The following is a 22857-nucleotide window of genomic DNA, read 5'->3' on the forward strand; positions in this document are numbered from 1 at the left end:
TGTGTCTTGATACACGGGATGGGGGTCATGTGTGTATGTGTGTGGTGATACACGGGACGGGGGTCGTTTGTGTGTATGTGTGGTGATACACGGGACGGGGGTCTCGTGTGTGTGGTGATACACGGGGTGGGGGTCGTGTGTGTGTGTGTGGTGCTACACGGGACGGGGGTCGTTTGTGTGTGTGGTGATACACGGGTTGGGGGTCGTGTGTGTGTGTGGTGATACACGGGTTGGGGGTCGTGTGTGTGTGTGGTGATTCATGGGACGGGGGTCGTTTGTGTGTGTGGTGATACACGGGACGGGGGTCGTTTGTGTGTGTGGTGATACACGGGGTGGGGGTCGTTTGTGTGTGTCTTGATACACGGGATGGGGGTCATGTGTGTATGTGTGTGGTGATACACGGGACGGGGGTCGTTTGTGTGTATGTGTGGTGATACACGGGACGGGGGTCTCGTGTGTGTGGTGATACACGGGACGGGGGTCGTTTGTGTGTATGTGTGGTGATACACGGGACGGGGGTCGTTTGTGTGTATGTGTGGTGATACACGGGACGGGGGTTGTTTGTGTGTGTGGTGATACACGGGTTGGGGGTCGTGTGTGTGTGTGTGTGGTGATACACGGGGTGGGGGTCGTGTGTGTGTGTGTGTGGTGATACACGGGACGGGGGTTGTTTGTGTGTGTAGTGATACACGGGACGGGGGTCGTTTGTGTGTATGTGTGGTGATACACGGGACGGGGGTCGTTTGTGTGTATGTGTGGTGATACACGGGACGGGGGTTGTTTTTGTGTGTGGTGATACACGGGTTGGGGGTCGTGTGTGTGTGTGTGTGGTGATACACGGGGTGGGGGTCGTGTGTGTGTGTGTGTGGTGATACACGGGGCGGGGGTCGTGTGTGTGTGTGGTGATTCATGGGACGGGGGTCGTTTGTGTGTGTGGTGATACACGGGACGGGGGTCGTTTGTGTGTGTGTGTGGTGATACACGGGGTGGGGGTCGTGTGTGTGTGTGGTGATACACGGGGTAGAGGTCGTGTGTGTGTGGGGGGGGGGGGGGGGGGGTTGGGGGGGGGTCATCTGTCTGTGGTGGTACACGGGGTGGGGGTCGCGTGTGTGTGTGGTGATACACGGGACGGGGGTCGTTTGTGTGTGTGGTGATACACGGGGTGGGGGTCGCGTGTGTGTGTCTTGATACACGGGATGGGGGTCATGTGTGTATGTGTGTGGTGATACACGGGATGGGGGTCGTGTGTGTGGCGATACACGGAGTGGGGGTCGTGTGTGTGTGGTGATACACGGGGTGGGGGGTCGTGTGTGTGTGTGTGTGGTGATACACGGGATGGGGGTCGTGTGTGTATGTGTGTGGTGATACACGGGATGGGGGTCATGTGTGTATGTGTGTGGTGATACACGGGATGGGGGTCGTGTGTGTGTGTGTGTGGTGATACACGGGATGGGGGTCATGTGTGTATGTGTGTGGTGATACACGGGATGGGGGTCGTGTGTGTGGCGATACACGGAGTGGGGGTCGTGTGTGTGTGGTGATACACGGGGTGGGGGGTCGTGTGTGTGTGTGTGTGGTGATACATGCGGTGGGGGTCATGTGTGTGTGGTGATACACGGGGTAGAGGTCGTGTGTGTGTGTGTGTGGGGGGGGGGGGGGGGGTCATCTGTCTGTGGTGATACACGGGGTGGGGGTCGTGTGTGTGTGTGTGTGGGGGGGGGGGTCATCTGTCTGTGGTGATACACAGGGTGGGGGTCGTGTGTGTGTGTGGTGATACACGGGGTGGGGGTCGTGTGTGTGGTGATACACGGGGTGGGGGTCGCGTGTGTGTGTGGGGTGGGGGTGGGGGTCGTGTCTGTGGTGATACACGGGGTGGGGGTCGTGTGTGTGGTGATACACGGGGTGGGGGTCGCGTGTGTGTGTCTTGATACACGGGATGGGGGTCATGTGTGTATGTGTGTGGTGATACACGGGATGGGGGTCGTGTGTGTGGCGATACACGGAGTGGGGGTCGTGTGTGTGTGGTGATACACGGGGTGGGGGTCGTGTGTGTGTGGTGATACACGGGGTCTGGGTCATATGTGTGTGTGTGTGTGGTGGTTACCCTGCAACATCTGAGACGCCACCAGTCCCTCTGATGTATGGTGGCTGCAGATGTTTATTGCTGGACAGTGCCCTGGAACTGGTTGAAGTCCTAATGTGCAACACGTGTCAGAGTGGGGCGAGGCTATCTGGCGGATGAAAGTGATGGACCTGAAAAGGAAGCGAGGTGGGGTTGGCCCAGCAGGTCAGATCGGGTGAGGTGAGATACACGGGATGGTGGTCGTGTGTGTGTGTGTGGTGATACACGGGGTGGGGGGTAATGTGTGTGTGTGTGTGTGGTGATACATGCGGTGGGGGTCATGTGTGTGTGGTGATACACGGGGTAGAGGTCGTGTGTGTGTGTGTGTGTGGGGGGGGGGGGGGGGTCATCTGTCTGTGGTGATACACGGGGTGGGGGTCGTGTGTGTGTGTGGTGATACACGGGGTGGGGGTCGCGTGTGTGTGTCTTGATACACGGGATGGGGGCCATGTGTGTATGTGTGTGGTGATACACGGGGTGGGGTCACGTGGGAAACGTGTGGTACGATGAGTACGATGAAAGGGATGAGGCTAGACTAAAATCTAGTCTCTGAAATGAACATATCGTACATAAAAAAACCAGTTGTTCAGTTATCTTAATAAAAATATAATAAAAAGGAGCCCAGTGACTCTCTTCATTTTCAGATACTGCAGTGATCTAGACTTGCCAAACATTATAGACTTGCATGGGCTGTATTTGATATATATTTGTATCAGGGTCTGTAAGACAGACTAGGATGAGGCCAGTATGGGTTAGATGAGACGTGGTAGGGTGAAGAGACGATCCAAGCACTAGGTGGGATAACGATACACGTCTCTCGTCTGGCCGCCACAAGACAACACAGTGGCGACACTAGCAGTAACTTGATACACGGCCTACGCTAATCCGGGCCACTGTCGACCATCAATGTAGTCAAGCACTTCATTGTGTTTTCAACAATCTCCTTTAAACGTGCATGTGCAAACCTTAAATGTGAATGTATGGAAATGACCCAATCAGGCCAAACAAACTGTGACGATGATGTACAACACGCTGATATACACACCGTGTAACTGTGATGACGATATACTACACGCTGACATATACCTTATGTCACTGTGATGGCGGGAAACTACACGCTGACATATACCTTATGTCACTGTGATGGCGGTATACTACACGCTGACATATACCTTATGTAACTGTGATGACGATATACTACACGCTGACATATACCTTATGTAACTGTGATGGCGGTATACTACACGCTGACATATACCTTATGTAACTGTGATGACGATATACTACACGCTGACATATACCTTATGTAACTGTGATGACGATATACTACACGCTGACATATACCTTATGTAACTGTGATGACGATATACTACACGCTGACATATACCTTATGTAACTGTGATGACGATATACTACACGCTGACATATACCTTTTGTAACTGTGATGACGATATACTACACGCTGACATATACCTTATGTAACTGAGATGACGATATACTACACGCTGACATATACCTTATGTCACTGAGATGACGATATACTACACGCTGACATATACCTTATGTCACTGTGATGACGATATACTACACGCTGACATATACCTTATGCCACTGAGATGACGATATACTACACGCTGACATATACCTTATGTAACTGTGATGGCAGTATACTACACGCTGACATATACCTTATGTCACTGAGATGACGATATACTACACGCTGACATATACCTTATGTCACTGAGATGACGATATACTACACGCTGACATATACCTTATGTAACTGTGATGACGATATACTACACGCTGACATATACCTTATGTAACTGTGATGGCGGTATACTACACGCTGACATATACCTTATGTCACTGAGATGACGATATACTACACGCTGACATATACCTTATGTCACTGTGATGACGATATACTACACGCTGACATATACCTTTTGTAACTGTGATGACGATATACTACACGCTGACATATACCTTATGTAACTGTGATGACGATATACTACACGCTGACATATACCTTATGTAACTGTGATGACGATATACTACACGCTGATATACACACCGGGTAACTGTGATGACGATATACTACACGCTGACATATACCTTATGTCACTGTGATGGCGGTATACTACACGCTGACATATACCTTATGTAACTGTGATGACGATATACTACACGCTGACATATACCTTATGTAACTGTGATGGCGGTATACTACACGCTGACATATACCTTATGTAACTGTGATGACGATATACTACACGCTGACATATACCTTATGTAACTGTGATGGCGGTATACTACACGCTGACATATACGTAATGTCACTGTGATGGCGATATACTACGCGCTGACATATACCTTATGTAACTGTGATGGCGGTATGCTACGCGCTGACATATACCTTATGTCACTGTGATGACGATATACGACACGCTGACATATACACTCTGTAACTGAGATGACGGTGTACGACACGCTGACATATACACTGTGTAACTGTGACGATGATGTACGACAAGCTGACATATACACTGTGTAACTGATATGACGGTGTACGACACGCTGACATATACACTGTGTAACTGTGACGATGATGTACGACACGCTGACATATACACTGTGTAACTGTGACGACAATGTACGACACGCTGACATATACACTGTGTAACTGTGATGACGGCATATTACACGCTGACATATACACTGTGTAACTGTGACGACGATGTATTACACGCTGACATATACACTGTGTAACTGTGATGCCGGCATTTTACACGCTGACATATACACTGTGTAACTGTGACGACGATGTATTACACGCTGACATATACACTGTGTAACTGTGATGCCAGCATATTACACGCTGATATATACACTCTGTAACTGTGACGACGATGTATTACACGTTGACATATACCTTATGTAACTGTGATGGCGGTACACTACGCGCTGACATATACCTTATGTCACTGTGATGACGATATACGACACGCTGACATATACACTCTGTAACTGAGATGACGGTGTACGACACGCTGACATATACACTGTGTAACTGTGACGATGATGTACGACACGCTGACATATACACTGTGTAACTGTGACGACGATGTACGACACGCTGACATATACACTCTGTAACTGTGACGACGATGTACGACACGCTGACATAAACACTGTGTAACTGTGATGACGGCATATTACACGCTGACATATACACTGTGTAACTGTGACGACGATGTACGACACGCTGACATATACACTGTGTAACTGTGACGACGATGTACGACACGCTGACATATACACTGTGTAACTGTGACGACGATGTACGACACGCTGACATATACACTGTGTAACTTTGGCGACGATGTACGACACGCTGACATATACACTGTGTAACTGTGACGACGATGTACGACACGCTGACATATACACTGTGTAACTGTGACGACGATGTACGACACGCTGACATATACACTGTGTAACTGTGACGACGATGTACGACACGCTGACATATACACTGTGTAACTGTGACGACGATGTACGACACGCTGACATATACACTGTGTAACTGTGACGACGATGTACGACACGCTGACATATACACTGTGTAACTGTGATGACGATGTCCTACCGCGCACTTTGTGAGAGGTATGAGTCACAGACAAGACAATAGCCTGCAAAATACAATGTGAACACCTACATGATCATATGTAATGAAAATACAAAATAGTTGTCATATTCATTTGAATATTCTTCACCGCATGATTAAACACCGTGAGTATATGTATTGACACAAAGTGTAGACGGGACTGTCTGTTGTGGTGTGAAGTGAGACGTACAGTACCTTTTGCAACAAATCCCCGCAAAGCCCACTCCACCGACAAGCACATTTACACGTCCAAACAAACACGTCCAGGTTGCTGCACATCTGTTAATTATCTCCATCCAACACAAACATTGACTCAACACAGTGTTAGTTTTACAGTAAATCTTTTCCGCGAGTGAAAACCTGTATGATAATCTTGCGTTCAAGTCTTCGGTAATCTCCGACAATTGTGTGTTACAGCTGCTTACAGAGACAGTCACAAGTGTGTTACGTACTTGGGACACGGCTACAAATGTAATGATGTAATGTTGTGTCACAGGCTACCTTGGCCACAGTTCCCGGTCCGATAGTCAGCCTTCATGGGGCCGTGGACAATCTCTGAGCAAACATTTCACGTGTCGTGCCAAACAGCAAGGCTTTCACTGCCTGTTGACTCTCATATTAGTGCACAAATTTGGAGCTCGGGCCAGAATTTTGATCTGGCGTCTTACGAATCATTACGGCTGTGTTCCGCTTGGCGCTGAAGAAGCTAGGTGCACAGAAGACAGATTACAGGCAATTGTTACACATAGGAATTAGTGGTAATCGCGACTTCCACATTTCAAAAGAATACCTAATATGGTAATAGGGAAAGAACGCAAGTATTCAATTTCTATTGCAGTCTCGCCAAGATGTTTTGTTGACGGGTGGAGTCGCCATTCACGTGGTGACATCATTGTTCCGTTAGCACATCACTCAACTACACGATTCTTTTACCTACCATTTATTCTGTTTGGAATATGCTTTTAATACAACCTTTTCACTGAAATTGAGTAATTTAAAATAGTCATCATATGCGGAGATATACCGTCGGCAGTAGACTAAGGAACCGCACAAGGCATTGGCGTGTGCTATTGTGCATGTGTTTGTAAAGTGCACATGATGTGTCCGCTCACGTGGACACGCTTGACCAGTTGGGTGGAATCAGCTTTATCATGTCTGACATGATGTCACCCCGAACACTCTACTACTTCTTGACCAACGTCCAGTCAGTGTACAGATACCCCAAAACATTGTTACACTGGTAAACAGGAGCACGGCCTCTGCGTCCAGTCAGTGTACAGATACCCCAAAATATTGTTACACTGGTAAACAGGAGCACGGTCTCTGCGTCCAGTCAGTGTACAGATACCCCAATACATTGCTACACTTGTAAACAGGAGCACGGTCTCTGCGTCCAGTCAGTGTACATATACTCCAATACATTGTTACACTGGTAAACTGGTGCACGGTCTCTGCGTCCAGTCAGTGTACAGATACTCCAATACATTGTTACACTGGTAAACTGGAGCACGATCTCTGCGTCCAGTCAGTGTACAGATACCCCAATACATTGGTACACTGGTAAACAGGAGCACGGTCTCTGCGCAAAGTCATTGTACAGATACCCCAAAACATTGTTACACTGGTAAACAGGAGCACGGTCTCTGCGCTAAGTCAGTGTACAGATACCCCAATACATTGTTACACTGGTAAACAGAAGCACAGTCTCTGCGTCCAGTCAGTGTACAGATACCCCAATACATTGTTACACTTGTAAACAGGAGCACGGCCTCTGCGTCCAGTCAGTGTACAGATACTCCAATACATTGTTACACTTGTAAACAGGAGCACGGTCTCTGCGTCCAGTCAGTGTACAGATACTCCAATACATTGTTACACTTGTAAACAGGAGCACCGTCTCTGCGTCCAGTCAGTGTACAGACACTCCAATACATTGTTACACTTGTAAACAGGAGCACGTTCTCTGCCTTCCAGTCAGTGTACAGATACCCCAATACATTGTTACACTTGTAAACAGGAGCACGTTCTCTGCGTCCAGTCAGTGTACATATACTCCAATACATTGTTACACTGGTAAACAGGAGCACGGTCTCTGCGTCCAGTCAGTGTACAGATACCCCAATACATTGTTACACTGGCAAACAGGAGCACGGTCTCTGCGTCCAGTCAGTGTACAGATACCCCAATACATTGTTACACTGGTAAACAGGAGCACGGCCTCTGCGTCCAGTCAGTGTACAGATACCCCAATACATTGTTACACTGGCAAACAGGAGCACGGTCTCTGCGTCCAGTCAGTGTACAGATACCCCAATACATTGTTACACTAGTAAACAGGAGCACGGCCTCTGCGTCCAGTCAGTGTACAGATACCCCAATACATTGTTACACTTGTAAACAGGAGCACGGCCTCTGCGTCCAGTCAGTGTACAGATACCCAAATACACTGTTACACTTGTAAACAGGAGCACGGTCTCTGCGTCCAGTCAGTGTACAGATACCCCAATACATTGTTACACTAGTAAACAGGAGCACGGCCTCTGCGTCCAGTCAGTGTACAGATACCCCAATACATTGTTACACTGGTAAACAGGAGCACGGTCTCTGCCTTCGAGTCAGTGTACAGATACTCCAATACATTGTTACACTGGTAAACAGGAGCACGGTCTCTGCGTCCAGTCAGTGTTCAGATAATCCAATACATTGTTACACTTGTAAACAGGAGCACGGTCTCTGCGTCCAGTCTGTGTACAGATACCCCAATACATTGTTACACTTATAAACAGGAGCACGGTCTCTGCGTCCAGTCAGTGTACATATACTCCAATACATTGTTACACTGGTAAACAGGAGCACGGTCTCTGCGTCCAGTCAGTGTACAGATACCCCATACATTGTTACACTGGCAAACAGGAGCCCGGTCTCTGCGTCCAGTCAGTGTACAGATACCCCAATACATTGTTACACTGGTAAACAGAAGCTCGGTCTCTGCGTCCAGTCAGTGTTCAGATAATCCAATACATTGTTACACTGGTAAACAGGAGCACGGTCTCTGCGTCCAGTCATTATACAGATAACCCAATACATTGTTACACTTGTAAACAGGAGCACAGTATCTGCGTCCAGTCAGTATACAGATAACCCAATACATTGTTACACTGGTAAACAGGAGCACAGTATCTCCGTCCAGTCAGTGTACAGATAACCCAATACATTGTTACACTGGTAAACAGAAGCACGGTCTCTGCGTCCAGTCAGTGTACAGATACCCCAATACATTGTTACACTTGTAAACAGGAGCACGGCCTCTGCATCCAGTCAGTATACAGATACCCCAATACATTGTTACACTGGTAAACAGGAGCACGGTCTCTGCGTCCAGTCAGTGTACAGATACCCAATACATTGGTACACTTGTAAACAGGAGCACGGCCTCTGCGTCAAGTCAGTGTACAGAGACCCTAATACATTGGTACACTGGTAAACAGGAGCACGGTCTCTGCGTCTAGTCAGTGTACAGATACCCAAATACATTGTTAAACTGGTAAACAGGAGCACGGTCTCTGCGTCCAGTCAGTGTACAGATACCCCAATACATTGTTACACTGGTAAACAGGAGCACGGTCTCTGCGTCCAGTCAGTGTACAGATAACCCAAATACTTTGTTACACTGGTAAACAGGAGCACGGCCTCTGCGTCCAGTCAGTGTACAGATACCCCAATACATTGTTACACTGGTAAACAGGAGCACGGTCTCTGCGTCTAGTCAGTGTACAGATACCCAAATACATTGTTAAACTGGTAAACAGGAGCACGGTCTCTGCCTTCAAGTCAGTGTACAGATACCCCAATACACTGATAAACTGATCAACAGGAGCACGGTCTCTGCGTCCAGTCAGTGTACAGATACCCCAATACATTGTTACACTGGCAAACAGGAGCACGGTCTCTGCGTCCAGTCAGTGTACAGATACCCCAATACATTGTTACACTTGTAAACAGGAGCACGGTCTCTGCGTCCAGTCAGTGTACAGATACCCCAATACATTGTTACACTTGTAAACAGGAGCACAGTATCTGCGTCCAGTCAGTGTACAGATACGCCAATACATTCTTACACTTGTGAACAGGAGCACGGCCTCTGCGTCCAGTCTGTGTACAGATACCCCAATACATTGTTACACTTATAAACAGGAGCACGGTCTCTGCGTCCAGTCAGTGTACATATACTCCAATACATTGTTACACTGGTAAACAGGAGCACGGTCTCTGCGTCCAGTCAGTGTACAGATACCCCAATACATTGTTACACTGGCAAACAGGAGCACGGTCTCTGCGTCCAGTCAGTGTACATATACCCCAATACATTCTTACACTGGTAAACAGGAGCACGATCTCTGCGTCCAGTCAGTGTACAGATACCCCAATACATTGTTACACTTGTAAACAGGAGCATAGTATCTGCGTCCAGTCAGTGTACAGATACGCCAATACATTCTTACACTTGTGAACAGGAGCACGGTCTCTGCGTCCAGTCTGTGTACAGATACCCCAATACATTGTTACACTTATAAACAGGAGCACGGTCTCTGCGTCCAGTCAGTGTACAGATACTCCAATATATTGTTACACTGGTAAACAGGAGCACGGTCTCTGCGTCCAGTCAGTGTACAGATACCCCAATACATTATTACACTGGCAAACAGGAGCACGGTCTCTGCGTCCAGTCAGTGTACAGATACCCCAATACATTGGTACACTGGTAAACAGGAGCACGGTCTCTGCGTCCAGTCTGTGTACAGATACCCCAATACATTGTTACACTTATAAACAGGAGCACGGTCTCTGCGTCCAGTCTGTGTACAGATACCCCAATACATTGTTACACTTATAAACAGGAGCACGGTCTCTGCGTCCAGTCAGTGTACATATACTCCAATACATTGTTACACTGGTAAACAGGAGCACGGTCTCTGCGTCCAGTCAGTGTACAGATACCCCAATACATTGTTACACTGGCAAACAGGAGCCCGGTCTCTGCGTCCAGTCAGTGTACAGATACCCCAATACATTGTTACACTGGTAAACAGAAGCTCGGTCTCTGCGTCCAGTCAGTGTTCAGATAATCCAATACATTGTTACACTGGTAAACAGGAGCACGGTCTCTGCGTCCAGTCATTATACAGATAACCCAATACATTGTTACACTGGTAAACAGGAGCACAGTATCTGCGTCCAGTCAGTATACAGATAACCCAATACATTGTTACACTGGTAAACAGGAGCACAGTATCTCCGTCCAGTCAGTGTACAGATAACCCAATACATTGTTACACTGGTAAACAGAAGCACGGTCTCTGCGTCCAGTCAGTGTACAGATACCCCAATACATTGTTACACTTGTAAACAGGAGCACGGCCTCTGCATCCAGTCAGTATACAGATACCCCAATACATTGTTACACTGGTAAACAGGAGCACGGTCTCTGCGTCCAGTCAGTGTACAGATACCCAATACATTGGTACACTTGTAAACAGGAGCACGGCCTCTGCGTCAAGTCAGTGTACAGAGACCCTAATACATTGTTACACTGGTAAACAGGAGCACGGTCTCTGCGTCTAGTCAGTGTACAGATACCCAAATACATTGTTAAACTGGTAAACAGGAGCACGGTCTCTGCCTTCAAGTCAGTGTACAGATACCCCAATACATTGATAAACTGATCAACAGGAGCACGGTCTCTGCGTCCAGTCAGTGTACAGATACCCCAATACATTGTTACACTGGCAAACAGGAGCACGGTCTCTGCGTCCAGTCAGTGTACAGATACCCCAATACATTGTTACACTTGTAAACAGGAGCACGGTCTCTGCGTCCAGTCAGTGTACAGATACCCCAATACATTGTTACACTTGTAAACAGGAGCACAGTATCTGCGTCCAGTCAGTGTACAGATACTCCAATACATTGTTACACTGGTAAACAGAAGCACGGTCTCTGCGCTAAGTCAGTGTACAGATACTCCAATACATTGTTACACTTGTAAACAGGAGCACGGTCTCTGCGTCCAGTCAGTGTACAGATACGCCAATACATTGTTACACTGGTAAACAGGAGCACAGTATCTGCGTCCAGTCAGTGTACAGATACTCCAATACATTGTTACACTTGTAAACAGGAGCACGGCCTCTGCGTCCAGTCAGTGTACAGATACCCCAATACATTGTTACACTTGTAAACAGGAGCACGGTCTCTGCGTCCAGTCAGTGTACAGATACCCCAATACATTGTTACACTTGTAAACAGGAGCACGGTCTCTGCGTGCAAGGCTTCTGTTTCTGAGAGGCGCTCTTGTTTTACACTGTAGACCACACAAGTACCCGGCGGAGATTATCGACATTGATCACAACCCTTGTGAAGGTGACCCTTCTTACCATACTAATCTACCTGGTATTATGGACGTTATTACCATTATTCCGCATTGGCATCAACAACTGCTTGAGTAAGTGTTTATTAAGGGTTATAATAGAGCACACAAATACACGTGTGCTAAAGCGTCTAAGTCTGCGTTGTTGTAGAAAATTGATCCCAAAGCCGTGTACCGTGTTAGTGAGAGGATCCCCGAGATAGCACTAGCCGGTGTAGAGCGTACTTGCTCCCCCGGTATATCCGATTCCTTTAAAGACTATGAAGATGAACTGAGATAATGTTGTTTACATGACTCGCCCTCTCTGTTGTGAAATGGAGCTACAAAGGGGAGTGACGCTGAGTGGCCAATGTTGTCGGAATACGAGATGGAGATATGTTGGCTCCACCACCTGCGCCACACCCCATGGTCAGCAGCGGGATCACAGACACAGCGCTCACGTAGACACTGAAACCAGGTGGACCTGAAGAAAGCAAACAGTCGAAACACAACTCTACTGCTACCTGACCACGACACAACTTGCAATTACAACAAGTTTTGAAAATTGTGTTTCTTTTCAAATTAATTCATGATGAGTTACTTCCGACCGATTAAGTCTAATCTTTCTTCGACATTGTCATTTAACGCTTTCTGGAAAACTAATCACGCAACTAAATAATTCATATTTATGTTCACTTAAACATCTCTCGACTTATATCAAGTTGGACACGAAACACGCCCGTGCGTTCTCCTGGCCCGTGTGTGGATAGTGGGATCGGCAGGTGTCTATGTGGATAGTGGGGCCGGCAGGTGTGTATGTGGATAGTGGGGTCGACAGGTGTGTATGTGGATAGTGGGGTAGGCAGGTGTGTATGTGGGTAGTGTCGCCGGCAGGTGTGTATGTGGATAGTGGGGTCGGCAGGAATGTATGTGGGTAGTGTCGCCGGCAGGTGTGTATGTGGATAGTGGGGTCGGCAGGTATGTATGTTGGCAGGTGTCTATGTGGGTAGTGTAGTGTATGTGGATAGTGGGGTCGGCAGGTGTCTATGTGGGTAGTGTCGCCGGCAGGTGTCTCTGTGGGTAGTGTCGCCGGCAGGTGTGTATGTGGATAGTGGGGTCGGCAGGTGTGTATGTGGGTAGTGTCGCCGGCAGGTGTGTATGTGGATAGTGTCGCCGGCAGGTGTGTATGTGGGTAGTGGGGTCGGCAGGTGTCTATGTGGATAGTGTCGCCGGCAGATGTCTATGTGGATAGTGTCGCCGGCAGGTGTGTATGTGGGTAGTGGGGTCGGCAGGTATGTATGTGGGTTGAGTGGCCGGCAGGTGTCTTCGTGGATAGTGGGGTTGGCAGGTATGTATGTGGATAGTGGGGTCGTCAGGTGTCTATGTGTATGTGGGTAGTAGGGTAGGCAGGTGTGTATGTGGGTAGTGTGGTGGGCAGGTGTGTATGTGGGTTGTGTGGCCGGCAGGTGTCTGTGTGGATAGTGGGGTCGGCAGGTGCCTATGTGGATAGTGTGGTCGGCAGGTGTGTATGTTGATAGTGGGGTCGGCAGGTGTGTATGTGGATAGTGTGGTCGGCAGGTGTGTATGTGGGTAGTGGGGTCGGCAGGTGTGTATGTGGGTAGTGGGGTAGGCAGGTGTGTATGTGGATAGTGGAATCGGCAGGTGTCTATGTGGGTTGTAGGGTCGGCAGGTGTGTATGTGGATAGTGGGGTCGGCAGGTGTCTATGTGGATAGTGTGGTCGGCAGGTGTCTATGTGGATAGTGTTGTCGGCAGGTGTCTATGTGGGTAGTTGGGTCGGCAGGTGTCTGTGGATAATGTGGTCGGCAGGTGTCTGTGGGTTGTGTGGTCGGCAGGTGTATGTGGGTAGTGGGGTCGGCTGGCGTGTATGTGGATAGTGTGGTCGGCAGGTGTATGCGTGGATAGTGGGTTCGGCAGGTGTGTATGTGGGTAGTGGAGTCGGCAGGTGTGTATGTGGGTAGTGGGGTCGGCAGGTGTGTATGTGGATAGTGGGTTCGGCAGGTGTGTATGTGGGTTGTGTGGCCGGCAGGTGTCAATGTAGGTAGTGGGGTCGGCAGGTGTGTATGTGGGTAGTGGAGTCGGCAGGTGTATATGTGGATAGTGGGTTCGGCAGGTGTGTATGTGGGTTGTGTGGCCTGCAGGTGTATATGTGGGTAGTGGGGTTGGCAGGTGTGTATGTGGATAGTGGAGTCGGCAGGTGTCTATGTCGGTAGTGGGGTAGGCAGGTGTGTATGTGGATAGTGGGGTCGGCAGGTATGTATGTGGGTTGTGTGGCCGGCAGGTGCCTGTGTGGATAGTGGGGTCGTCAGGTGTCTATGTGGGCAGTGGGGTCGGCAGGTGTCTATGTAGGTAGTGTGGTCGGCAGGTGTCTATGTGAATAGTGGGGACGGCAGGTGTCTATGTGGGTAGTGGGGCCGGCAGGTGTCTATGTGGGTAGTGGGGTCGGCAGGTGTGTATGTGAGTAGTGGGGTTGGCAGGTGTGTATGTGGGTAGTGTGGTCGGCAGGTGTCTATGTGGGTAGTGTGGTTGGCAGGTGTCTATGTGAATAGTGTGGTCGGCAGGTGTCTATGTGGGTAGTGGGGTCGGCAGGTGTGTACGTGAGTAGTGGGGTTGGCAGGTGTGTATGTGGGTAGTGTGGTCGGCAGGTGTCTATGTGGGTAGTGGGGTTGGCAGGTGTGTATGTGGGTAGTGTGGTCGGCAGGTGTCTATGTGGGTAGTGGGGTTGGCAGGTGTCTATGGGGGTAGTGTGGTCGGCAGGTGTCTATGTGGGTAGTGGGGTCGGCAGGTGTGTATGTGGGTAGTGTGGTCGGCAGGTGTCTATGTGGGTAGTGGGGCCGGCAGGTGTCTATGTGGGTAGTGGGGTTGGCAGGTGTCTATGTGGGTAGTGTGGTCGGCAGGTGTCTATGTGGGTAGCGGGGTCGGCAGGTGTGTATGTGGGTAGTATGGTCGGCAGGTGTCTATGTGGGTAGTGGGGCCGGCAGGTGTCTATGTGGGTAGTTGGGTCGTCAGGTGTGTATGTGAGTAGTGGGGTCGGCAGGTGTCTATGTGGGTAGTGGGGTTGGCAGGTGTCTATGTGGGTAGTGTGGTCGGCAGGTGTCTATGTGAGTAGTGGGGTTGGCAGGTATGTATGTGGGTAGTGTGGTCGGCAGGTGTCTATGTGGGTAGTGGGGTTGGCAGGTGTGTATGTGGGTAGTGTGGTCGGCAGGTGTCTATGTGGGTAGTGGGGTTGGCAGGTGTCTATGTGGGTAGTGTGGTCGGCAGGTGTCTATGTGGGTAGTGGGGTCGGCAGGTGTGTATGTGGGTAGTGTGGTCGGCAGGTGTCTATGTGGGTAGTGGGGCCGGCAGGTGTCTATGTGGGTAGTGGGGTTGGCAGGTGTCTATGTGGGTAGTGTGGTCGGCAGGTGTCTATGTGGGTAGCGGGGTCGGCAGGTGTGTATGTGGGTAGTATGGTCGGCAGGTGTCTATGTGGGTAGTGGGGCCGGCAGGTGTCTATGTGGGTAGTTGGGTCGTCAGGTGTGTATGTGAGTAGTGGGGTCGGCAGGTGTCTATGTGGGTAGTGGGGTTGGCAGGTGTCTATGTGGGTAGTGTGGTCGGCAGGTGTCTATGTGGGTAGTGGGGTCGGCAGGTGTGTATGTGGGTAGTGTGGTCGGCAGGTGTCTATGTGGGTAGTGGGGCCGGCAGGTGTCTATGTGGGTAGTGGGGTTGGCAGGTGTCTATGTGGGTAGTGTGGTCGGCAGGTGTCTATGTGGGTAGCGGGGTCGGCAGGTGTGTATGTGGGTAGTGTGGTCGGCAGGTGTCTATGTGGGTAGTGGGGCCGGCAGGTGTCTATGTGGGTAGTGGGGTCGGCAGGTGTGTATGTGAGTAGTGGGGTCGGCAGGTGTGTATGTGGGTAGTGTGGTCGGCAGGTGTCTATGTGGGTAGTGGGGTTGGCAGGTGTGTATGTGGGTAGTGTGGTCGGCAGGTGTGTATGTGGATAGTGTGGTCGGCAGGTGTGTATGTGGATAGTGTGGTCGGCAGGTGTCTATGTGGGTAGTGGGGTTGGCAGGTGTCTATGTGGGTAGTGGGGTCGGCAGGTGTCTATGTGGGTAGTGGGGTTGGCAGGTGTCTATGTGGGTAGTGTGGTCGGCAGGTGTGTATGTGGGTAGTGGGGTTGGCAGGTGTCTATGTGGGTAGTGTGGTCGGCAGGTGTCTATGTGGATAGTGGCATGGCCGCACCACGCTGTAATGTGTGTGTCCGGGGGAGGCCGGGACGACTTCCCACACCGCCCTAGTGAACATCACACGGTGTCAGCAGGTCGCCATAACATCCTTACTCCGTGTCACAATAGCCGGACACAGGTCACCGTGTCTGTAGCCGCATCGTGCTGTAAGTGTGCCAACAATAATGTACACTGTAAACGTGTGTGTGCATGTGCTGATGGCGTAATCTCCCTTTCATCTCACGCCGATTGTACCTTTCCATCACATGTCTAAAGTAAAACACTGGTCCATCACATAACTAGAGTACAACGCTGGTCCATCACATAACTAGAGTACAACGCTGGTCCATGACATAACAAGAGTACAACACGGGTCCACCACATAACTTAAGTACAGCAAGTATTTGTCACAAAGTGACAAAATGTCCCCCGCCTGTATATACACCATAGTACCAAATATGAAGACAATCCAGCGATTAGTTCTTGAGATATCGCGGCAACACCGTTTTCCAACCCCAAAAGCAGATTTGCCTGCTGTGACCTTGAAAATGGGGTCAAGGTCACCAAAACCGACTGGTGTCTGCGGAGTCTGTATATTCACCATAGTTCCAAATATGAAGACAATCCAGTGATTAGTTCTTGAGATATCGCGGTAACAAACAGGTGGGACGTACGGACAGACGTACGGACGGTCGTGAATACTATATCCCCCGCTCCGCGCATTCGCGCGGCGGGGGACAAAAACTAGTCCATTATAGAAGTAAAGTACAACGCTGGTCCATCACATAACTAAAGTACAACGCTGGTCCACCAAAAGACTTAAGTACAAAAACCAGTCCATCACAGAAGTAAAGTACAATATAGTGGTGATTCATTCTTCTGAAACACGTAAACTGATGCATATCTCTAGAGTCAGGAAAACAAAACAACTCTCATTAGAGTACCGCAGTAACATTACACACTGAGAGAAAATATATCTAATGCATGCGTCTAATTAACTATCTTTGTTAGCTTAATTTATAGATTATGCCCCATTACGTTTAGGGAGGGGGGGGGGGGGGGGGGGGATTAAAGATTAGGATTTGCGACTCGACCAACACCAAGTCGGGGCCTGATTAGGAGATTAAGTAGAGACTCACAGGAGGCCGCCCACCTGATGTCATGATGACGTCATATGTTATTCAGACTTCCAGATCCGGGGACGTGTCTCATGGGAACGGTTTGTTGGTTTGTTGGAAACACGGTCCACAATTCATGTGATTTGTCTTCAGCAGTAGATTCCGTCCCTGTGAAGGTACAGGCACATTGCCCACATCACCGCTGATAGACGAGCTAGTCAGTAATCAGAGAAGTGTTATATGCTGCTGATCACCTCTTAGTCAGTAATCAGTCTGACACGTGGTATTTGCGGCTGATGAAGACCTCTTAGTCAGTAATCAAATTTGACACGTGGTATTTGCCGCTGATGAAGACCTCTTAGTCAGTAATCAAATTTGACACGTGGTATTTGCCGCTGATGAAGACATCTTAGTCAGTAATCTGTTTGACACGTGGTATTTGCCGCTGATGATGACCTCGTAGTCCGTAATCACTCCGACACGTGGTATTTGCCGCTGATGAAGACCTCTTAGTCAGTAATCAGTCTGACACGTGGTATTTGCCGCTGATGAAGACCTCTTAGTCAGTAATCAGTCTGACACGTGGTATTTGCCGCTGATGAAGACCTCTTAGTCAGTAATCAGTCTGACGCGTGGTATTTGCTGCTGATGAAGACCTCTTAGCAAGTAACCAGTTTGACACGTGGTATTTGTCGCTGATGAAGACCTCTTAGTCAGTAATCAGTCTGACGTGTGGTATTTGCTGCTGATGAAGACCTCTTAGCAAGTAACCAGTTTGACACGTGGTATTTGCTGCTGATGAAGTGAAGGCATTGCAAGGGTAACGCTTGCGTGTTCATGGCTTGTGTGTAACAGGCATATAACAAACATGTAACCGACATACACTTGTTCCATCATTTCAACTACTCCCCAAAGGCCAATGTCTGGCTGATGATGACCCCCCTTCCACCAGGCCATCGAAGAGGCCGTTGACTGTGTGGGAATCTAAAATATGTAGCTGACGATATGGCCCATGTCATATAAGCAAGCATTTAAGAATTGAATTTTGAAAGCCACGTGTGTAAACACTTGAGACCATGCTGCAGGTCGATTACGTGGACGTAAGTGAAGACCCGGATCTGTGTTGCCCATTCATAACACAGGCATGTCGTTCGTCACTTAACTTTTCATCTCGAAAAATTCAACTCACCATCTTTGATGATGCGGAACAGACAGGCCATGTCTTTATTTAGGCATCTGGGAGTTGCAGCAGCAGCGTAGCGCGGTGTTAGGAGGGCGATTGTTTATGTGATTAGATGAGACCACTCGGAAGGGTTGTGTTCTGTTAGTCTACTGATTCTGATGGGGTATAGCTCTACGGTGTCCTTTGCCACTGCTTGTAAACCAAAGCGTAATACATTCTGGTTACAAATTACGGACAGCAACATGGTTTAACAACGGCTCTGACAACGTGAACGTTCGACATCGAGGAAGTAACTACATAATTGGTTATAACAGCAGCACGTGTTATGAGTTATGAGATCGATCATTCCAATAGACGTGTTCACCAATGCCCCGACAATCTTTAAACCTGAAACATCTTATGTGAGTTATCTTATTGGTTGAAGGCACAGCAAGCTTGATATGTCTGAAATCCTCTCAAAACGAAAACCCATGTCATGCTACGATTCTCCTTGGTAGTTCATCTGTGCGTGTGTCAGTGTCAGTAGGCAGGTTTTAAATCGCTTTGATTTCCCCTAAATCACATTTACATCATCATTGTGTTCACAGCTGAGTGCACACGTGCACGAGTGCTTGGCTGACCCGGGCTGCAGCTCCACTTGGCGATGACGTGGACGTCTTACTGCCTTACTCGGCATCTGCAACTCCATGGCGACATGGCCGGACAGCCTTTTCCGGGTGGTCTACATGTCTCTCATGTTCAAACCAAACAGATCTTTGACATCAATGGCAATCTTGTTTGAAATTTCTCTCCGAGGTATAACCTGTGTGCGAGACCTAGCGCAGTGACGTGTTGCGTAGTTGATCATTCAAACATATATGAAATATAACAATATTCGTTACTTACAACATGTTTCTACAGACAGCGCAAGCTGACTGAAAACAAGTGTGTTCTGCCTGGAAACCTGCAGGTATACAGTTCATCTAAACGGTCGTCTACTCTCGACATCCATGTAAGTTTCAATGGGCAATATTATGGTTGATATCAATTTCATAAAATAATAATTTCTGAATACTGACTTATTTCTGCAATATATTGCTATTAACCAAATAATCACCCATTTAGATGGGAGATGGTGAAATATTGCGATACATTTTTGTCTTGATGTAGAAACAGCATCCGCAGCAGCAGCAGCAGCAACAGCCGGTGATGTGGGTGCAGCAAGAACGCACACCCAGTACTCACGGGGTACGTGTAGAGCTGACAGTGTCGCTCTTTTCTTGTACTATTCACCAATATAACCGTTATCAATACTCGCGTATGAATAATTCACCGCCGACAAAAGCCAAAGCTTGAGTTTTCCAGATCGGAATGACAGAAATGAGATCCCATTACACACAATCATTCCCCCCGACTTGACGACCTTCAGCACTAAGTATGCACAACGGTTTTATGAGTACACTGAGTGTGTACCTCGGAAGATGTACTACGTGTTTCACATTATTATTGTTACAAACAACACGTCACTCGGTTTATAAATGTGTGTCTACATTAGGTGTTAGTTATAGAGAAACAGGGTTGTAAGCAAGTAACGCGACACCTAGCTGTGGCGTGGACTGACAGACGAGTCCTGGTGTTCGTGTTTGATATGCAGGAGTCATCTACAAACCTACAATGCTGGAATCAACGCTAATGTAATGCACTGGGCAAAACCCTATATTCAAATGTGGATACCGTTTAAGCACAAATTAAAAACTTGTGTGTGTTTGTATGAAAGACAGGCCCGCAGTGCACTCACTCTGCCTCGCCACCTGACTGGCAGGAGACGTACGTAAGTGTACTACTGAATGTTTCCTATATAATCATTCATATATGAATGAGTTAGTCAGACTGTCAGTGACCCCTCACCTTAGAGGTTTCAAGTAAATTACGTTGTTCGTCGTAAGTCAAACGAAACTTTAAATCTGTTTGTGTCGGTGCCTTTACAAATAGCGACATGTCCCTTTAGCTCCACCAATCTAACCGTCATATATAAGATTACCCCACCCCCACCCCCCACCAAGTTAACCCGTCCCTCCTCCACGGCACATCTTCCCTATTCTTCGAGGGGGTCAAAGGTCGTTATTGCACATGTAACCTGTTTCAATAATCTTTGTGGCATCCATTAAGTACTGTGGTCCCACACCCGCTCCACTATGGTGATTGCTCCCTCGCCTATCTCAACTTATGAATCACGGTACCAGCTTTCTTTAGTCAAATCCTTGAAAACCAGTAACAGACGATCTGTCTTTCCCCCATGTAGTGTTAGCCAAATAATCGTGTTTATCACTCATATCATCCGTGCTTGTAGCTCCATCACATAAACCGGCTTATCTACACGAGCGCTCTCACATTTCGCCATCCAACAATGTTGTGTTATAACTCCGTGGTGCATCAGGTGACGATTTCCAGCGTTTCATTCACATCTCCCCCGCACTCACACATAGCCGACCCTATATACGTCAATTGCCACACTGTCAAATTCAGTGTACTGTCCTCGTCAATAAATCTTCATTTCCCCTTACGGCAGTGCAGATGTGCAGGGCATAGTCGTTCCCCACTGTCGCTCTTGCAGAATGTCACGAGCAGTGTCCGGTGTTTGATGTGTACATCCATGCATATCTGCCTCCACAACTCAAGCACTCCAATACACAACTATACATGTGTATAGTACATATTTCACCACACAGCTGTAGTTTGATTGGACGTATCTCCTAAAACAAGGTGGATAAAGGGATGGACATAATTCTTTCAAAAGTTGCTCACTTCGCCATCAAACATAATTTTGTAACCGTGAAATCAACAGGTTGGCATCATGTGTCGATTGCAGAATACATGTATGTGTTTGCATTATAAACTGCTACAGAAGCAGGGTACACAAAAAGCCCGTCTCTGTGAAGTTAGTGTCGATCCTAACACCGCACCATTAATTTATGGTGTCCGATTTTCTTTGTGCAGCTATGGCGTGAAATCAACAAGTCAAGCTATCACTGACCACGTCCCGATACCGGGTACCGGCCACAGCACACACCTGGATCCAGAGGCCACGTGTTTCATTTCACTGCTAGACTCCAACATGCAAATTTAATGCGGAAAATGGTTTTGAAAACATTCATGTACAAAGCTCCCAAGAGCGTGTGAAGCACATTGGTAAACATTCCACATGTTAGACGGGGTTGCAGGCTGGTTTCCAAACGGAAAACTTAAATTATAATAAACTTAAGATCACGTAGCCAAAAGTGTATATGAATATAAGGCGTTGATGTAAAAATACTGCGTGTCACACTTCACGTGCCCCTGAAAAATGGTTAGTAAAGACTAAATGTCTTACCACTGACAACACAAACAAAATAGTCGGTAACAGTAAATTAATTCGCGATCGGTACAAGTATCTATCAAGTCATGGAACATTAGAACACAATCACAGTAGGTTTCACGGTGTTTGGTGTATTTTAAATTACTATACGTTGTATGGAATCAACTCACCTTACACGAAGCAAATATATATATGTATATATATCCGTTTCGAATGTGCACAAAAAATTGAAAATGGTCCTTCAGTGTTGATAAAAGTAATCAAATCCTCCAAACTTTGCAAAGTGTCTGCTCCCGTTGTAGAACTACACGCGCTCCCTTCTTCCCAGTTGTCTACACATCTGACAACCAGGCCACTCACTCGATCTCTCTTCCAACTCCGCAGCTAAAAATAGTCCCCCGCGGATGACGATTTGCTGTTGTAGGAGTGTGCAGTGATCAGCTGGTTCTGGGACGCGGCACTGTCTGCGGCGGCGGCGGCAACTTACACGGGTACAGCAAGTACCGCAGCGAGCGAGGCAGTCGGCGACTGAGTGAGTGACAGCTATGTACACCAGCGGAAGGAAGCACACAGATACTGATGTCGGAAGCTCTGACGGACCGGGACGCGTCTGACGGGATGTTTACCTTATTAGCTTGTTGCATGACATTTATTTCTTGCAATTTCATTGATTGGTTACCTTGTTATGTATGACCGTGTAGGTGATGCTCATATTGCTCTACCGACATGTTTCCTTGTGGAAGTTCTTAATAAACATGCATAAAAACACCGTGATAAATAGTTTATAAACATCATTCATAAGAAAA

General features: G+C 48.1%; 1 protein-coding gene across 1 annotated transcript in view; it reads right to left on the minus strand.

Moving 5' to 3' along the window:
- The window catches only part of LOC124119288 (fibrinogen-like protein A), an 82739-nt gene extending 60216 nt beyond the window's left edge, over window positions 1–22523 (minus strand). The window contains exon 1 of the mRNA XM_046481749.2: window positions 22222–22523. The gene's annotated coding sequence lies outside the window, so the exon portion shown is untranslated. The remainder of the gene's footprint in view (window positions 1–22221) is intronic.
- Between the last annotated feature and the right edge of the window lie 334 nt (window positions 22524–22857).

Source organism: Haliotis rufescens, unplaced genomic scaffold, assembly GCF_023055435.1.
Source record: "Haliotis rufescens isolate VD_foot unplaced genomic scaffold, xgHalRufe1.0.p SCAF_15, whole genome shotgun sequence".
Taxonomy (NCBI): domain Eukaryota; kingdom Metazoa; phylum Mollusca; class Gastropoda; order Lepetellida; family Haliotidae; genus Haliotis; species Haliotis rufescens.